The 17451-nt window shown below is 44.1% G+C and overlaps 2 pseudogenes; both read left to right on the forward strand.

The window, feature by feature from the left end:
• The window catches only part of LOC112171745, a 91971-nt pseudogene that overhangs the window by 36760 nt on the left and 37760 nt on the right, over positions 1–17451 (forward strand).
• Positions 2513–17153, forward strand: LOC112171743 (annotated as a pseudogene).

Below are 17451 nucleotides of genomic sequence, written 5' to 3' on the forward strand. Positions count from 1 at the left end.
CTGGTGGTTGACGATGATCATACTTTCCTTGGCGATTGACGCTGATTGAGAGTTGCTATGGTGCCCAGACAAAGTTTATGGGTCTAGAGAGAAATCGCAATCAAGGGAGATTGGTGCATTAGCTTTGTTTTCTGGGTGTGCACAAGGTTGGATTGCAGGTCAGTGGTGCATCATTGTGCTTGGTGCAAGAGTTGGCGTCTCTAGCGCTCGCTAGGCGGAGGCATGTGAGGCGTTAGCCTCGCTAGGAGTCGAGCAAAGCAATGAGTTGGTGCTGACGAGCGTTAGCTTCATGTGATCGAAGCTTGGCAATGGCGCCTAGTGGGTGGTGTTTGGCAGAGAGGGTTGCCTGGTGCTGGTTTTGCTTGGCTTGCAGCTAAACGATAGCCTCGCTAGTGAGAATTTTTTTTTTTTTAAGTGGTGCATCGTTGACTAGCCTTGATTGGAGTTGACCAGCCCTTAGTTGGCGTTGACTAGCCTTGACTTGGGGCTTGACGCCTTGCACTGGGAGCCAAAGATGATCCGAGAAGATTGAGAATGCGTTAATCAAAGAAGAGGATGCCCAATGATCAATTTTGACAACTCAAAGAAGAAAAGAAAAAAATTCTTGAACTCTGTTAAGCTGACTTAACGCATGGTAAGTGACGAATCCATTATATCGGCTTTCCACAGACGGCGCCAATGTTAACATGTGTGACCGAGGGGTCTTGTTAACATTAGAGAAAGAAAGGTTATTGTTCGCTTGAACACGAGAAATATAGTGGTTCACCTCCCGCCTTAGCGAGAGACTACGTCCACTTGAAAGCTTTAACTAGTGTTTGGGCCTTGCGGCCAAGATGTTGTAATGGGATGGTCTCTACGTGGGAGGAGGGGTCCCTTTTATAGGTAAGAGAGCCCCTCTCCTTTACATTTTCTTCTATGCGGGACTAAGAGTTCTTATTCTAATGTAGAAAGCATGTTGTAGAGGCATATTGACAAGGCCAAGAAGGTTGCTTCCCGAGGAGGTCTTGGCGGCTTCCGACTACCACGAGGTAGGTTGTATGTCGGGCTACGGTGTGCATGTCGTGGTTGGACCCCACCATGTCTTGTGGGCCCCCTAGGAGGGTGTTACTTATGCTTTGTGAGATAGAAAATTAGTAATGCTAGTGAGAGGTATCTACAAAATCACTACTCCATTTTGCACATACTCACCATGAGCCTAAATTTTCTTGTGCTTCTAGGTTCGTAATTGTACATTTGCATATTTGATTTGAGCGTTTTTTCGTTCGCCTATCGCGTAACAATCAACACGGTCATCAAATATGGGAAGTATTTACGTCTCGGTTTATCGTACCTCGGGGATTACTAGCCAGCTAAGAATCCTATGGTTCTATGTCACCGAAAATCACTTGCACAAACAAATAAAAATAGAAAAAATGCTAAACAAGGCACCGAGCCTCATTCAAGCATGACTTTGCATCACACAAAGTCACATAGACGGCTTTGCACCAAGCAAGGCCTAGATAGGGCCGTGAAACACACAAAAATGCTTGTAATGTTCACGCCTACATGGATTTACAAATGAATGGTAGTGGGAAAGTCACAATGTTTTCGGATTTTCATAAATGATAAATAAACTAACTAACTACGACATAAAAATAAGATAGATAGAAGGATGGGATGCATCGCATCAAGGATCACCATGGAATTCAAGGTTCTCCACACAAATCTAAAATCACATGGAATGATGATAATTAATTCAAATGATGCTTCAAATGTTTTGTCGAATTTTCATTTAGCATTTAGAGGTCGAAAAGAAAGCTAAATTGATTGTCATAAAATAGTAGTCAAACCCTAAGCAAAAACAAGAAGAAGAAAGAATACTTAGGTTTTGGCTACCCTATACTAGTCTCAAACCTTATGCCTTGTTAGGGCCATAAGTGCTCAAAACTAAATGCTTTATGTTTTGACAATCGATTGTAACACACTCTAGCAACCATCACCACAAATAATAAGGTCGAAAAGAGTACTTGTGATAATGATTACCCTACCCAACAATTCCGAATACTATTCCGACAATCAAGGGTAATAATACTCAAAATTGGGTGATTTGAGAACCACAATCTAAGAAATCCAAATGGAAATAGAGATATGCAATGGGAAAATTAATTCCACCATACTCATGCCATAATCTAAATTGAAATATAAATTCCCCAATTTAATGTTCCAATTCCAACACACCAAACATAGATTAAGGAGGGGAAAACCTAAACCATACATCTAGAGTGAAGAAATTAAAGCAAGAGTACACAAATCATATGAATAAACATCAATTTTATTAATTCCTCAACAAAACCATACAAAACTAAATTTGAGTTTCAAAACCCTAAAACCATGAGAGGTCACACACAAATATATATCACTACACATCAAACAACACCATAAGCAAGAAATAAGAGAGAGAAAGAAGAGGGAAAGAGAGGAGAAATCCATGAAAGTTAAGGCAAAGCTTGTCACTAGCTATTGCCATAACTTCATGGCTTCTCTTGCTACCCTTATGAAGCCATGGTGTAGAGATGGTGGCCTAGATACCGGAGATGTGTGTGCCTCCTCCTTGTGCAATCCTACATGTGAAGAATGGGGGATGAAGAAGAGAAGAAGAGGTAAGAAGGGAGAGAAGTCCCCAAATTGGGCCAAAAGGCCTAGGGTGAACAAAAATGGGTCTTAAGCTTGTGCAATGTGTGTGCAAAGGTGTTTAAATACCTCATTGGGTTCTAGGGTCAAGATTAGACTTGTACCCTAGATCCAAGGGCTCAAAAACAAGTAGAAAATGGGTAAAATGTAAAGATTAAAACAACCTAATAAAAATGTAGAGAATTAGAAAATTAGAAAACATTTTGGAAAATAAAAAGAAAACCGGAGTGTAAAAGTGTAAGTGAGTGTGTGTCTAGTGTGAACGAACACAAATAAATATCTCCATCCACATGTGTGATGTATGTGAGGTGTGTGGTCCACTAATTATTATGTTACTATATCAATTTTGAATTTGAAATTTGAATACAAAGATGTAATACAAATGGGCTTGGGTCTTCACTTGTGTGCTTCTTTGGTTTTGGGCCTCAGACTTCTTGCTATTGGGCCAAGTTGACTTGGTTGACTTGATCGTCAACTAGTTGACTTTTTGTCATTTAGTCAGAAGTTGACTTTTTGCTCAAATTCGCTACTTCTTTCGTCTTTTTCTTCTCTTGACCATAATTTCCTACAAATGAAGAAAACAAAGTAATACTACAAAATAATGCTTGAGTATTCGCTAATTTCAAGGTAGTTAGGGCTAGAAACACACGTAAATTGCGTGTGAACCAATATTCTAGCTCTCCTTAGGTTCACACCATAGCTAGTGAAAGAAATCTAATCCTCGTGGGTTCGACAACCTTCATTAAATCCCTATACTATTACTTGTACCCCTTATACTTGAGGGTGGCTACTTGGCTAACACACGTGAATTGGTTATGAAATACTGTTCGTAGCTCTCTAGCTCCCTAAATTTAAAAAGCTGGATATGCTCAGATTTCGACACCAATCCACAGACCACACAGAAAAAGCTAGCAAATAATATTAATGCATCCAACTCTAGTCCTTGCTTTCCTTTTCTCATCACATTTCCTCCTAAGCGAACCAGCCGGTGGCTAGTGGCAACTGCTGCAAGAGAGAGCATTGACATTTTGGCAATGCGCATGCAACTACTCCACACTGATCACGTCTTTATTTTCGATCGCTTCGACTTCGGGGTATCCAACCTCTCACTCCCCGATGGGAAATGCCGCTTGGACCCCGACGACATTGCGCTCATATTTCGACAGCAGCTTATATTCAACTAAATACAACGTTGCTAACAATTCCATTCGACCTCTTATGGTGCAAACCAATGCCTGGCTTTACAACGTCGAACGATTGTCTAGTTCAGATTGGTGGTTACAATGACGAAGAACGTAGGGTCAGGTTTTTCGAGTTCTGTCCGGATTGTGATTGGAATGAGATTGAGTACGGTTTAGCCGTTCTGCTATGGTACTCAGCCAATGACATTCTGGCAGATGGTCGAGAGATCATTATCGGCGACCGGGGACAGTTCAACTACGAGTTTTATCTCAAAACTGAATCTACTCAAAACGTGTACAATTTTCCATTCCTTCTCAAGACCTATGACCCTTACGTGGAAAACAATCTATATCCATTTGCTTTCCTCAACGTCAATGGAAACCTATTCATTTTTGCCAATAATCGAGATATATTGCTTGATTATATTACCAACAACGTTGTTAAAATGTACCCTCAGATACTTGTAGGGAACCAAGGTCTTATCTACGAACCGGTTCAGAGGTTTTGCTGCCATTAAAGAACTTACAAGCTCAACTTATGGAAGCCGAGGTTTTGATATGTGGTGGAGCTCACAAAGGGTCTTATATCCAAGCAGTGAATGACACTTTTGTAGGAGCTTTAAGGACTTGTGCTCGGATCAACATAACTGACCCGAATCCAGAGTGGGTTGTGTGGAGACTATGCCACTGGCTAGAGTCATGGGTCATATGACATGCTCCCAAATGGTGAAGTGCTGATTATTAACTGTGGAACTGCAGGGATAGCGGGCTGGGAAATCGGCAGTGAACCTGTTTTGAATCCAGTTCTTTATAGACTTGACATTGTAATCGGCTCACGTTTTGAAGTACAAAATCCGAGCACCGTACCACAGATGTACCATTCCACGACATTATTGCTAAGGCATGGTAGAGTACTTATTGGGAGTAGCAATCCACACAAGTATTATAGGTTCATAAACGTGCTTTACCCAATTGACCTAAGCTTAGAGGCATTTCACCCTTCTTCTTTTTTTTAAAATTTTAATTTTTTTTTTTTTTTTTTTTTATAAACTAACGAGGATTAGGCGATATTAGCCCATATGCAGCGATCTGAAAGGGGTGCCTAAGCACCCACACAACCCCGAAAGGGACCACTACAACCGTGGACCTACCGCCCATCCCTCGCTAGAAAATTTATTAATAATAGGTGGCCGAAAGGCCAAAGTACATGAGGTAGGGGACTAGGCCAAAACCACCTCCAAAAAAGAAAGCTACATAAAACAGGGTACTGCACTAGTGGACTCGCAAACTTGAACAAAAAAACAAACCGTTTAAGCAAACCGGTAATCTGTACTAGCTGTAAAGTCATGACCAAAAGAACTAATTAGAAATTGTGGAATTGAACTCCACCAGGTTGTACCAATATTCATGGCACCATAATTTGCAAGCTTATCAGCCACACGATTACCTTCCCTATATATATGAGAGATATGAACCTGCTGTTGGTTAAAAGACTTCATGCAGTTCTTTGAACGGGTGTGGAGACCCCTGGGACCATGCTAGGATGCCTGAAATAATGCAATACTAACATGGAATCTGTCTCAATCCACAAAGGAAACTAGTTCTTCTCACGAGCCACCTTAATTACCTCAATAACTGCCAGGATCTCAGCATCAATACCCCAAGCGACTGTTACTTTACAAGAGAAGCACCTAAGAATGTGGCCTCGCTGTTTCTAAAAACTCCACCATATCCAGCATGGTCACTGTCATGAAAGGAACCATCTGAGTTCGCTTTGAACCAGCCAATTGGTGGGGGATTCCAGACCTCTGGGATGTACCGAGGCGCAGAATATAGAAAATGAGATAGGCCCAAGAGTGCAAAGATGGGCAGTATCGACGAGGTGCCGGAATAAGATGCAAAAGCCAGGCCTGCAGATTCTTTTAGAGATATTACAAAGAATTGCTTTAAACGGGCAGGACAAATTTCACCATTATCAAACTTCCTTTGGTTCCTTTCTTGCCAGAGGGACCATATCAAATTACACACTGATATGTACCATAGTAACTTTGAGGACCTATTAAGAGAAGAAAGGAAATTATCTTGGAATAGATCATGTAGGGACGCACCTGGAGAAGGATGAAGTCTAAATAATTGCAAAAGCCAATCCCAAAGTGCCGCAACAATATCACATGTAAGAAAAAGGTGTTGTGTGGTTTGTTGACTTTTATTACAAAGTAAGCACCTTGAACAAAGACTGGTCCCACGTTTTTGAATGAAATCATCAATTGGAATCTTGTGTAGTAGAATTTTTCACGTTGTAATACTTTTCCTAGGTTGAATTGCAGCATGCCAAATGTACTTGCACCACAAGGGCCCAGGTAAATGAGGAGCAAGGGTGTTGTAAGCTTCTCTAGTTGTTAGAGAGCCTGATGCCATGGCTGACCAGATAACTTGGTCCACCGTGGGTTCTGTTGGGATTTCCACCAAATGAATTGAGTGGGCTACTTCTGGAAAGGTGTGACAGAAGCTTGCAGGAAGACACCATTGCCCATTAGTAATAAAATCACAAACTTTGTCGTTGAGCAGCTCTTGGACCTCCAGAGCATAATTGGCAGAATTTGCTAGAACTTCCCCTGTTAATGTTAGTGACCGATGGGTCTAATTAACGTAAAAGAAAGAGAGAGAGAGGGAGAACGAGACACAAGAAGTATAGTGGTTCGTCTCCTGCCTTAGCGGGAGACTATGTCCACTTGAATATTGTACTATGTGTGTTTGGGCCTTGCGGCCCAAAGGGGATTACAAAGTGTGTATTGGGATGTGTTGAGTTATGGGAGGAGGCATTCCTTTTATAGGTGAAGGAAGCCATCTCCTTTACATGGTTTTCAATGTGGGACAAGCAACCACCATTTCTAGTCTAAAAAGCCTAGTTGTGAGGACATGTTGACAAGGCCGGGAAGGTGGCTTCCCGGCGACGTGTTTGCCACTTCCAGATACCGTAGCGTAGCTTGAACATAATGCTACGGGATGCATGTCTCGGTTGGGCCTCACCATGGCTTGTGGGTGTCCCAAAGAGGGTGTTACTGATGCTTAGTGATGTAGTAAATCCTCCATGCATAATGAGAGGTATCTACAAGTCCCCGAAGTCCCCAAGTAAGAGGAGCTTCTTGGTTGGGGAGTTATAAACATGAAGTCATCAAGCATAAGTGATGTCCGAGAGGCGCCTAGCCCCTACAAGTCCCCGAACTCCTTAAGCAAGAAGGGACTCGTCTAACCTGCACAATGAGACAAAAAACGCGCATATGTAGAATGCTTTGTTGTATTGGGCAACAAATGTGAGTTGCATTGATATGCGTTGGCATATACGAATGTACGAGGTACGAGGTGCATGATACATGTTGATGTATACATGCGAATGGCGTCGAGTATGATCGATTATGACGTATAAACTCGAGGTTACGTGGTTGTGTGAACATATGAATTGCCTATGATAAATGCATGATGCGAGTAAGAAAAACGAACGAGGTCGAGTTGACGAGGTTACACTCGGTTTAAGTTGCATGAGTGCCATGAAGGCAAGCGTTTGTAATTCGTGAACGATGAATACGTGAACGCTTGTGTTTGTTTGGTTTTCTCTCGTATTAATGGAAAGCGAAAAGAATTCAATTTGTTGCAAAGGACAAATGGTAGAAGAATTCAATGTTCCATTAATGTGTATTATGTCGGGGGGATATGAGTATAACACTTGGGAATGCCGAGAGGCAAGAGCATGGAAGATCGGGGGTGCCGGGAAGGCATGAGTGGAAGCTCGGGGGTTACCAGGAAGGCATGAGCAGAAAGCTCGAGGGTTACCGGGAAGGCATGAGCGTAAAGCTCGGGGGTGAGCGGAAGCTCGGGGGGGCTGCGAAGGAGTGAGCGGGAAGCTCGGGTTGCCGGGAAGGCGTGAGAGGGAAGCTTGGGGTTATCGGGGAGGCATAAACGGAGAGCTAGGGGTTGCCTGGGAGGCATGAGGAAAAGCTCGTGGGTGCCGAGAAGGCGTGAGTGGGAAGCTCGGGGTTGCCAGGGAGGCATGAGCGGGAAGCTCGAGGGTACCAGGAAGGCATGAGCGTAAAGCTCGGGGGTGCCACGAAGGCGTGAGAGGAAGCTCGGGGTGCCGTGAAGGATTGAGCGCGAAGCTCGTGGATGCCGTGAAGGCATGAATGCGAAGCTCGGGGTTGCCGCGAAAGCGTGAGCGCGAAGTTCGGGGTGTCGTGAAGGCGTGAGCGAGAAGCTCGTGGATGCCGTGAAGGCATGAGAGCGAAGCTCGGGATTGCCGCGAAGGCGTGAGCGGAAGCTCGGGATTGCAGCGAAGGCGTGAGCGGAAGCTCGGGGTGCCGTGAAGGCGTGAGCAAGAAGCTTGGAGTGCTGAAGGCGTGAGCGTGAAGCTCGGGGTACCGTGAAGGCGTGAGCGCGAAGCTCGGGATTGCATGAGAGGAAAGCTCATGAGCGGGAAGCTCGGGGGTGCCGCGAAGTAGTGAGCAGAAGCTCGTGGGTGCCACGAAGGCATGAGCAGGAAGCTCGGGGGTGCCACGAAGGCGTGAGCGGGAAGCTCGAGGTTGCCGCTGAGGCGCGATTTTGAAAACTCGAAGTTGCCGCTGAGGCGAGAGCGTGAAAACTCGAAGTTGCCGCTGAGGCGGGAGCGTGAAAGCTCGGCGGTGCCGCTGAAGTGAGAGTGTGAAAACTAGAAGTTGCCGCAGAGGCGAGAGCGTGAAAGCTCGGGGTTGCCATGAGGCATTAACGGGTAGCTCGCAAGTGATGTCCTGAGGCATGAGCGTAACCATTGTTAATTATGCTGGGCTGTATGTACAAGTGCCCGAAGTCCCCGATCAAGGAGGGTTTTCAACAGGGTTGATACCAAAGCGTGGCTTTGTGCTGTATTGCGAGCATAATTAGTGCAAGTGCGTCGTCCATTGGTCAAAGCGAGAGCTTATGCCCTTTTGGGTGGACCCCTGATAGGCCCTCCAAGGGGTCCCCTACTCCTGGCTATAGATCTCCGTATGGTCGGAAAATTGTTTGATGAGGGGAGCTGCGTTTAAGCAGTGGGTGTTAGGTAGCGAACCTAATCTTTGATACCCAAGTGTCGAGGGTTAACTGCCGGATCAATGGCTGCCGTGGGCTACGTTAACCGATCCCTTTACTAGTTCCCGGAGGAGAAAAGCTTGACTACAATGCCGCGTAGCGGTCATTTGTCACCTATGAGGCGTTGCCTTACCGCTTGGTAGTTGGTCGTGGACCATAGACTCGTGGAGTCTTTAGACCCGTTTTAGGTCTCTTTCCCATGGGGAGAGTTTGACAAAGTATGGTGGCCAAGAGGCCAGACAAAATATTTTACATATAGTGTACATGTAAATCTTGCTAATTGTATGAACAACAAATAAGCATGGCATATGTGTATGGCATGTACGAGTAGCATAGTGCAAGCATGCTTAAGCGTCGTGAAGACATTTGAAGTATTACACTAGGATGTGTGCATAGTAGGTGTGCTACTAAGACATATAACATGTGTTATAAGCATGATTAGTTTATCATGGAAGCATGTAAATGCCTATCAAGTGTGATATATTATAAGCATGCTTAAAGTAGTGAAAGCATGTAATGGCTGTAATTGCCAGAGCATAAAAGATAAGATAATGTTACTTATCTTATGCCGATTTGGAGCGAGTTGGAATTGGAATTGATATAAGTACCCAAATCATGTTGGAGTTGTCCAAGCATGACGCTCCATTGCTTTGGCAGATAAAGTGTTCCGATAATGTGTGTCAACTCGTCGTTGCGGTTGAATGCTCGATATAAATAACTAAATTTCCTTGAAACAAAATAGATGATTAATATGTGGATTTGTAAAATCAACATCAATAATTTGCATATGTATTTTGATAAAATTTTAAGCAGTGTATAAGCAAATATAGTGTTTGATGACAAATAACATGCATATATATCTATTTTGAATGTCCAATTTGTGGGGAACATACAAACTCTCATTATGTGTGATGTCAATTGAAACATGGTAGTGATGGTACAAATGCATCATTTATATGTGAGTGTACTAATCACATGACATAAGTGAGATAACCATTTGCTATACATAGATGATTATATACATAGTGGCAATGTGTACGCTTGCGTTGATATGTAATTTAAGTAGTTGAATATGCTCATGACTACGATATGGGCCATGTTGCTTGTGCAGCAGACTAATTGAGGCATGCCAAATTTGATAATGATGGAGGCAAGTGAATTAAGCACCAATTAAATGCGGACACGAAAGTTTGCAATGAGCAATACATATGTGTAGCTGAGTAGCTAGAGGGTTAGTGCCCGTGGTATAGCCTAGATTGTTTAGGCAAAATGTATATGCATACTTCTAGGTCAAATATATGCCAAGGCTCAGTATTGCTGCATAAACTGACAACATAAATGCAGCAACTTATATTTATCTACATATGCCTAAGCCCATAAAATATATGGTTAGAAGCATGAGTATCTTTCAAATTACAAAAGCTTGAAATGCACAGCAATCTTGATGACACCATGTACATAAGCCAAAGACATATATACATATCACATATGAGGATATGCGAAAGCATGTCTAGCAGGTCATTGATAAGAGAATACTGGGCACATGGTGTCCATAGCTTCATATACATGTTAGTGAGTAGATAAATTAAGAGGTGAGAAGAGCTTAATAGACAAGTGTATTATGTTATTGATACGTGGTATCATACTAGTAAACCAGCAAATTATGCCTGAAAAAGCATGTATAAAGCATTGCCATAGATAGATGTGGAATTTGCACACTTAGTCTATCTGTCAATGTGTATTGATTATGTAGCATGTACATAATAGCTCTATATGTGCTGAAATAAAGAGAAATAAATCAAGTCCAATTATATGTGCCCATGATATTATGTATGTGCAGCAAGTGGAATTGGATGTGAGCATCGATCAATTATTCCACTTATCAATAGACAACGTAGCTTCTGTGAGCTAGCTAGGTGTCCAGTTGGTGTATTTGCATGTGGTACATAATTAAGGTGATTGATATTTGGAGCATAAACAAGACACTGTGCACGGATACATATATAGGTAAGTCAAGTTCTACGACAAGCAGCTGATACTTTAGCTATGTGCGGCACTTGCTGTGATTTCTATATATAAACGAATAAGAACGAGTCAAAGAAGTTTCTCTTTGGACTAGAGATTTGCACAGGCAGTGAGTTGTATATGGAATAAGAAGACGTAGAGCTAGATGAGAAAATTTAGCTTTATTTTAGCTGCTGTTTCTGGTGTCCGAGCATGGTCGAGTCCTGCTGGTTTACCACTGCTATCAATTACTCAGAGAATAATGCGAAGCACAATTCTTACTGCCCAGCGTAAATAAGAGTCCGAGATAGAGACCCATGGGTGTCCAAAGTAGATAAATAGGTGACCAAGGTTCTTCTTGGGTGCATAGAGCACATGTTTTGTTTAGGCTGCTTAGCGCCTAAGCTGTGAGGTTCGTCTGACGGTGCCGCCAGGCCGTTTTGAGTGTTCCTGTTGTCGCTGGTGGTAAAATTGGGCCTCTATCGGTGGCGGTTGTTTGGACTGATATGCTTATGCCAGCGGTACCTTGCGATAAAGAGTGGTGTCTGCTAGCGGTGGTGCCTAGCGGGAAGGGTCGGCGGAGTTTGTCGGCGGTGCCCGACCGTGGAGATGTTATCTGGTGGATTGGCCAGCAGTGTTGCCTGGCAGAGCAAGTTGGGCAGTGGTGCCTAGCGGAGCATGGTCAGCGGAGTGGAGCTTTGGGACATCAGCGGATCATGGACGGCGGAGCCTTTGTCCAGCGAAGCGGAGCCTTTGACCAGCTATGAAGCTCGGCGGAGAAGCCCAGCGGAGGCTGTCCGTCGGTGAAGCCCAGCGGAGGCTGCCCGGTGGTGCAGTCCAGCCGTGAAGGCTTTGTCCAGCGGTGGTGGAAGCCTTGGTCGGCGGAAGTTGTGGCCAGCGGAGCTTTGGCGGAGAACTCTCGGCGTCGACTCCTTGGCAGAGATGGGATGATGAGTAGCAGAGTTCACTGGCCTGCCGGCGGTGGTGCCCACCGGAGGTGTGCCGCTGATGATAATTGAAGAATGGCCATGGGTGCCCAGAAAAGTCTTCTGGGTGTCCAGAGTGACTCATCACCAAAAAAAATTTTCTTTGCTTACCGCCAAAGGATGGGTTTTGATGCTGATCAAACTTGGGCAAACTGTTTTTTTTTTTTTTTTGAGTAGGTCAGCGTTGACTTTTCTTGAGTTGGCGTTGATCAGCTCAGAACGTTAACCAGCCATGATGGGCGTTGACTGGCCCTAATGGGCATTAACCGAGCGTTGACTTGGCCGATGGCACAAGTTGCTGCTAAGAATATGTTAAGATGACTTAACTCAGTGGTAAGTGACGAAGCCCTTGTGTTGGCTTCCCACAGACGGCGCCAATGTTAATGTTAGTGACCGATGGGTCTAATTAACGTAAAAGAAAGAGAGAGAGAAGGAGAGCGAGACACAAGAAGTATAGTGGTTCATCTCCCGTCTTAGCGGCAGACTACGTCCACTTGAATATTGTACTATGTGTGTTTGGGCCTTGCGGCCCAAGGGGATTACAAAGTGTGTAATGGGATGTGTTGAGTTGTGGGAGGAGGCATTCCTTTTATAGGTGAAGGAAGCCATCTCCTTTACATGGTTTTCGATGTGGGACAAGCAACCACCATTTCTAGTCTAAAAAGCCTAGTTGTGAGGGCATGTTGGCAAGGTCGGGAAGGTGGCTTCCCGGCGACATGTTTGCCACTTCCGGATACCATAGCGTAGCTTGAACATAGGGCTACGGGATGCATGTCTCGCTTGGGCCTCACCATGGCTTGTGGGTGTCCCAAAGAGGATATTACTTATGTTTGGTGATGTAGTAAATCCTCCATGCATAGTGAGAGGTATCTACATCCCCTAACCAGTTATCTCTCCAAAATCGAATTGAAGTGCCATCCCCCACTAGCCACTAAACTCAGTCGAGAAGTGGTGGCCACAGCTTCTTGAGCCCTAACCAAATTGAAGATTTTTTATAATAAGAACATGGCTGCAGACCCCCTTTTACAAATCTCTCATGGAGAAGCTTGGCTGAGCTTGATGTGCACGACACCACATCCCAACATCTCTTCAATAATAAAGCTTTATTCAAGGTAAAAATATTTTTTAGGCCTAACCCCCTTGCTCTTTTGGGGTGCAGACTTTGCTCTATGCAAGAAGTGCAGAGCCATCCTTGAGAGGATCCCCATTCCAGAAGAAATTTCGAATCCATCGTTGGACTCTCTGAAAAAATGATTTGGGCCACTTGTACACTTGAAAACTGTAGGTCAAAATACCATGAATCGCCGAAGAAATAAGCTGCAATCTACCAGCTTGAGATAGTTGTTTCCCCTTCCAAGAGCTTAATTTACACCGCACTTTGTCTGCAATCGAAATTAGGTGCCCAGAGAAGATTGGAACCCCCATATACATAAAAGGCAGATGGTGCACTTGGATCCCCAAAACTCTGCAGATTATATTCTGCCTCATCACAGCATACTTCCCCAAGAATAGGTGGGACTTCGCCTTGTTTATCACCTGACCTGAATTCAAGGCATATTCGTCCATGAAAGAAAGTAAATTACGCAAGTGAGAAACTTTACCTTGTAGAAACACCATGACGTCGTCTGTGAAAAGCACATGAGAGGGTGGTGAGATGGCCGATGGTGATGCAATATTCCTTATCTTTTTTCTAACGATCAAAGATGAAAGACCACGACTCAGAACTTCCTGAGCAAGGCAAAATAATAATGGGGATAGCGGGTCTCCCTGTCTAACCGCTCTAGAACAAGTGAAATAGCCACATTCTTGCCCATTGACATTAACCAAGATGTGTGCAGATTTTAGAATATTATGAATGTAAGTTACAAAGTTCTCTCTAAACCCAAAAGCCACTAGAACCCGAAGAAGGAATTGCTAATCCAGTGTGTCGAAAGCCTTGCGTACGTCAAATTTAATTGCCAAATTCCCATACGTGCACTTGTGGTCCAAAAGGTTGACGCACTCTGAGGTAAGAACAATAAGATCAATAATTGACCGTCCTCTGACAAACGCACTTTGACTAGGTGAGATGATCCGCGAGGCAATGAGGCCAAGTCTATCTGCCATAATTCTTGTGATGATTTTAAATACAAAATTTGCAAGAGCAATTGGGCGGAAATCTGAAATGCTCTCTGAATCTTGCAGCTTGGGGATAAGGACCAGAACATTTGAATTGAAGTGCAGCATTATAAACCCATTAGTAAAGAAACTTTGAACTGTAAGGATCACGTCATGCGCCACCACTGACCAACAAGAAGTGAAAAAGTCACCCCAAAACCGTCTGGCCCAGGAGCACTCTTCCCATCCATACTTCGTACCGCAGAGAAGAGTTCCTCAGGAGAAGGGATAGCTAAAAGTGATGCATTATCCTCAGCAGTGACTAAGGTAGGGATAACCCTCTCAACTAAACCAATGTCTGTGATATGTGGGTCACAAGTGAAGCAATTTTGAAATGTTGCACAGCATGGGCAGCGATAGCGGATTGATCAGTGAGTACCACATTGTCCACCAACAAAGAAGAGATGGAATTATGAAGTCGCCGAATCTTAATCATGTTATGAAGGAAAGCAGTATTGCTATCCCCATCCTTTAACCAACGAATTCTAGACTTGTCCCGCAGCATAGATGCCTGAAGGGATAAATCCAATAGATACTTGGTGTGAGCAGCATTTTCGATAGTAGACCTCTCAACCAATTGACCATGTAAAGATATTTCAGCCTGAATAGTATCCAGAGCTGCCCTGGAGTTAGCTACTTGAATATTCACATCACCAACCTGCACCTTGTTCCAGGATTTCAACATGCCTTTGAGAGCCCGTAACTTTGCCTCCAAAACAAATTGCGGGCAACCATAATAATGCAGAGAACTCCAAAATGCCCGGATTAAACTAAGGAAGTCCAGTTTTTATAGCCAGAAGATTTGGAATCTAAAGGGAGGCCGTGGAACAGCAGCTAGTTTTGAGCATGATAGTAAAATAGGGCAGTGGTCTGATGTAGCTTTCGTGAGAGTGCAACAGTCCATTGAATGCCAAGAATTCAGCCACTCAAGATTGCCTAAAGCACGGTCTAGCCTTACCTCAGTGAACTTGTTGGACCAGGTGTAAGCAAGGCTTTTTGTAGGAATTTCTATGAGGTCACACGAGGCACATATCTAACTAAAATCTCGACAAGAGACCGCATTTGGAGGACAACCCCCGAGCTTTTCATGGGCTTCCCAACACACAATTAAAATCCCCAATCACTGTCCATGGACCCTGACCATGTTGAGAGTGAATATGTTTAAATCCTGCCACAGCTGACGTCTACCCGCAATTGTAGTTTTGGCATAAACTACAGTGATGACGCAAGAAATTTCGTCCAAGGTGCATGACACTGTAATATGTTGATCAGAACTCGAAAGTACCTGTAACATGAGAGCCTCATGGCACAAAATCCACAGGTTGGGGTCTTGCAGACCTCGGTTATTAGTAGCAACAAGTTTGAGGCTCAAAGACCTCCAAAAAGAGAAAGGAACTTAATCAAAAGTAACGAAAGGTTCTGAAATGCAAACTATAAGAGCTTTGTGAGACTTTACCATGTTAGCTGATGCTCGTTATGTGTCATCATTAGCGATGCCACTAGCTTTCCAATACAGAACTCTCATCTGAAATTGATGTGCTTTGCACTCTTCTGGACAATAGCACGGTTACCCGGCTTTAGTTTAACTTTCATCTTTTCTGACTTTTTTTGTTCTTTCCTTTCTCGCTTGGTGACAACGGGAGTGAATTCACCTCCTCTAGCAGAGTATTAGGAGGAGCAGGCTCAATAACTTGGGCAATTATTGGAGGATTTGCTACGTTGCAGGGACTGTGGGCCATTTCAAGATCATTATGAGGCTTGTCAAACGCCGGTGGAACACTTGCAGAAGAGGAACAATCCTGGGGACCTGCTTCTGCCATAGCCGGAGCCATTTGCTGGGCCATTGGACTCTCATGAAAGGGCAAAGGTGATGTAGCCGTTGTATGGGGATGATTTTCTCCCACAACCTGCCCCTCCTGTGAGGGTGGAGGTAATGTAGCAACTGCATGGGGATGATTTTCGCTCCCAACATTCTCCAACCCCGCCATTCTGGCAGAGGTACTCTCCCGGAAGCGGCGTTTCTGGGCGGGTTTAGCACGGGTAGAAGAGCGTCCTCTAGTCGGTGAAGTCTCGGAGAGGACCCTAACCCTACAGCTTGAGGCAACATGGCCGACAGTGTTGCATGAAACTCAGAAACTGGGCATGGTTTAATGCTCAATCCCAACTGAAATTGATGCTCCATTTGCACGGCAAACCTGAAGATGAGTAACAGGTGGCCTAGACAGGTCCACATCGACCAATATTCTGGCATAAAGGCCAACATAGTGGCTGGCAGTCCTAGGGTCCAGTGTCACGGGCAGACTAACTCCACTCGCAATCTTAAATAGCGTTTGTGGTTCCCAGAAGTCAAAACCTAAATCCCAGAGGCGCACCCAGACCTGAGCATAGGTATTCTTGTATGCTGATGGTGAGAAACCAGGAGTCCATTTGATTAGGCGTACGATTCCAGGTTTTAGGTTAATGGAACCCATAGACCAAACTCTTTGCATGTCCTCCGGGGATTGAAATTGTAGCATGAAAAAGCCACATCCCAGAGGCGCCACAGTCCAGTTTGATAAAGAGGACCAGCATGATTTCAAGCGCGTAGCCAATTCATGTGATTTGGGCGTGACACCATTCAGGGGGGGGGGTTAGCAAATGACCTACCAAATAAGACTTGCAGCGCTCCAAACCACGTAGATAAGGCTCTTCTGAAATTTGTATGGTGGTCTTCCCATTGTCAAATGAGGGAGAAGGGAGGGTATCTAGGGAGAAATTAAGGGGAGGGTCAGACGAAAGGATGGAGGCAAAGGAAGGCTTGGGTTTTTGGGCCTGACTGGCGTTGGCGGTGGAGTTTCCAGGCGGGATTTCTGTCATGGCTGCAGGGGTTAGGGTTTCATTGTCACTATAAGCACAAGTTCGACGCCAATCAAACCCTTCTTACTTAGACGCAAAATACACATATTTACATCCCACAATCATAGCACCCGAATCTCAAGCTACACTCGAGTATGGAAAGAAGATAGCAATTGATTTTTCCATCATTAGAGAAACTGTAAATGTAAACTACAACAATTAAGGATCAATGACAAATACTTCAGATACAATTACATGCTAATATTTATGCCAGACATATTAGATAAGAAGACTAACCTTGAAAGTTCATGTTGTCCATGAAATTAGGGCTGAGATCTTCTGCTTTTCACTAAGATTGAGTTCCTCTCTATTGGTCAAGGTTCTGTATTCTCGGTGATAGTGAAAGCAGGGACCAGAGCCTTTATATAGAGAACCTGCAAAGATGATATAGAGAGAATATCACAAATGGACACTAAACTTTGACTTGTTCAACACTTTGATCACTGACTTTTCAAATATAT

Source organism: Rosa chinensis, chromosome 6, assembly GCF_002994745.2.
Source record: "Rosa chinensis cultivar Old Blush chromosome 6, RchiOBHm-V2, whole genome shotgun sequence".
NCBI classification, from domain to species: Eukaryota; Viridiplantae; Streptophyta; class Magnoliopsida; order Rosales; family Rosaceae; genus Rosa; species Rosa chinensis.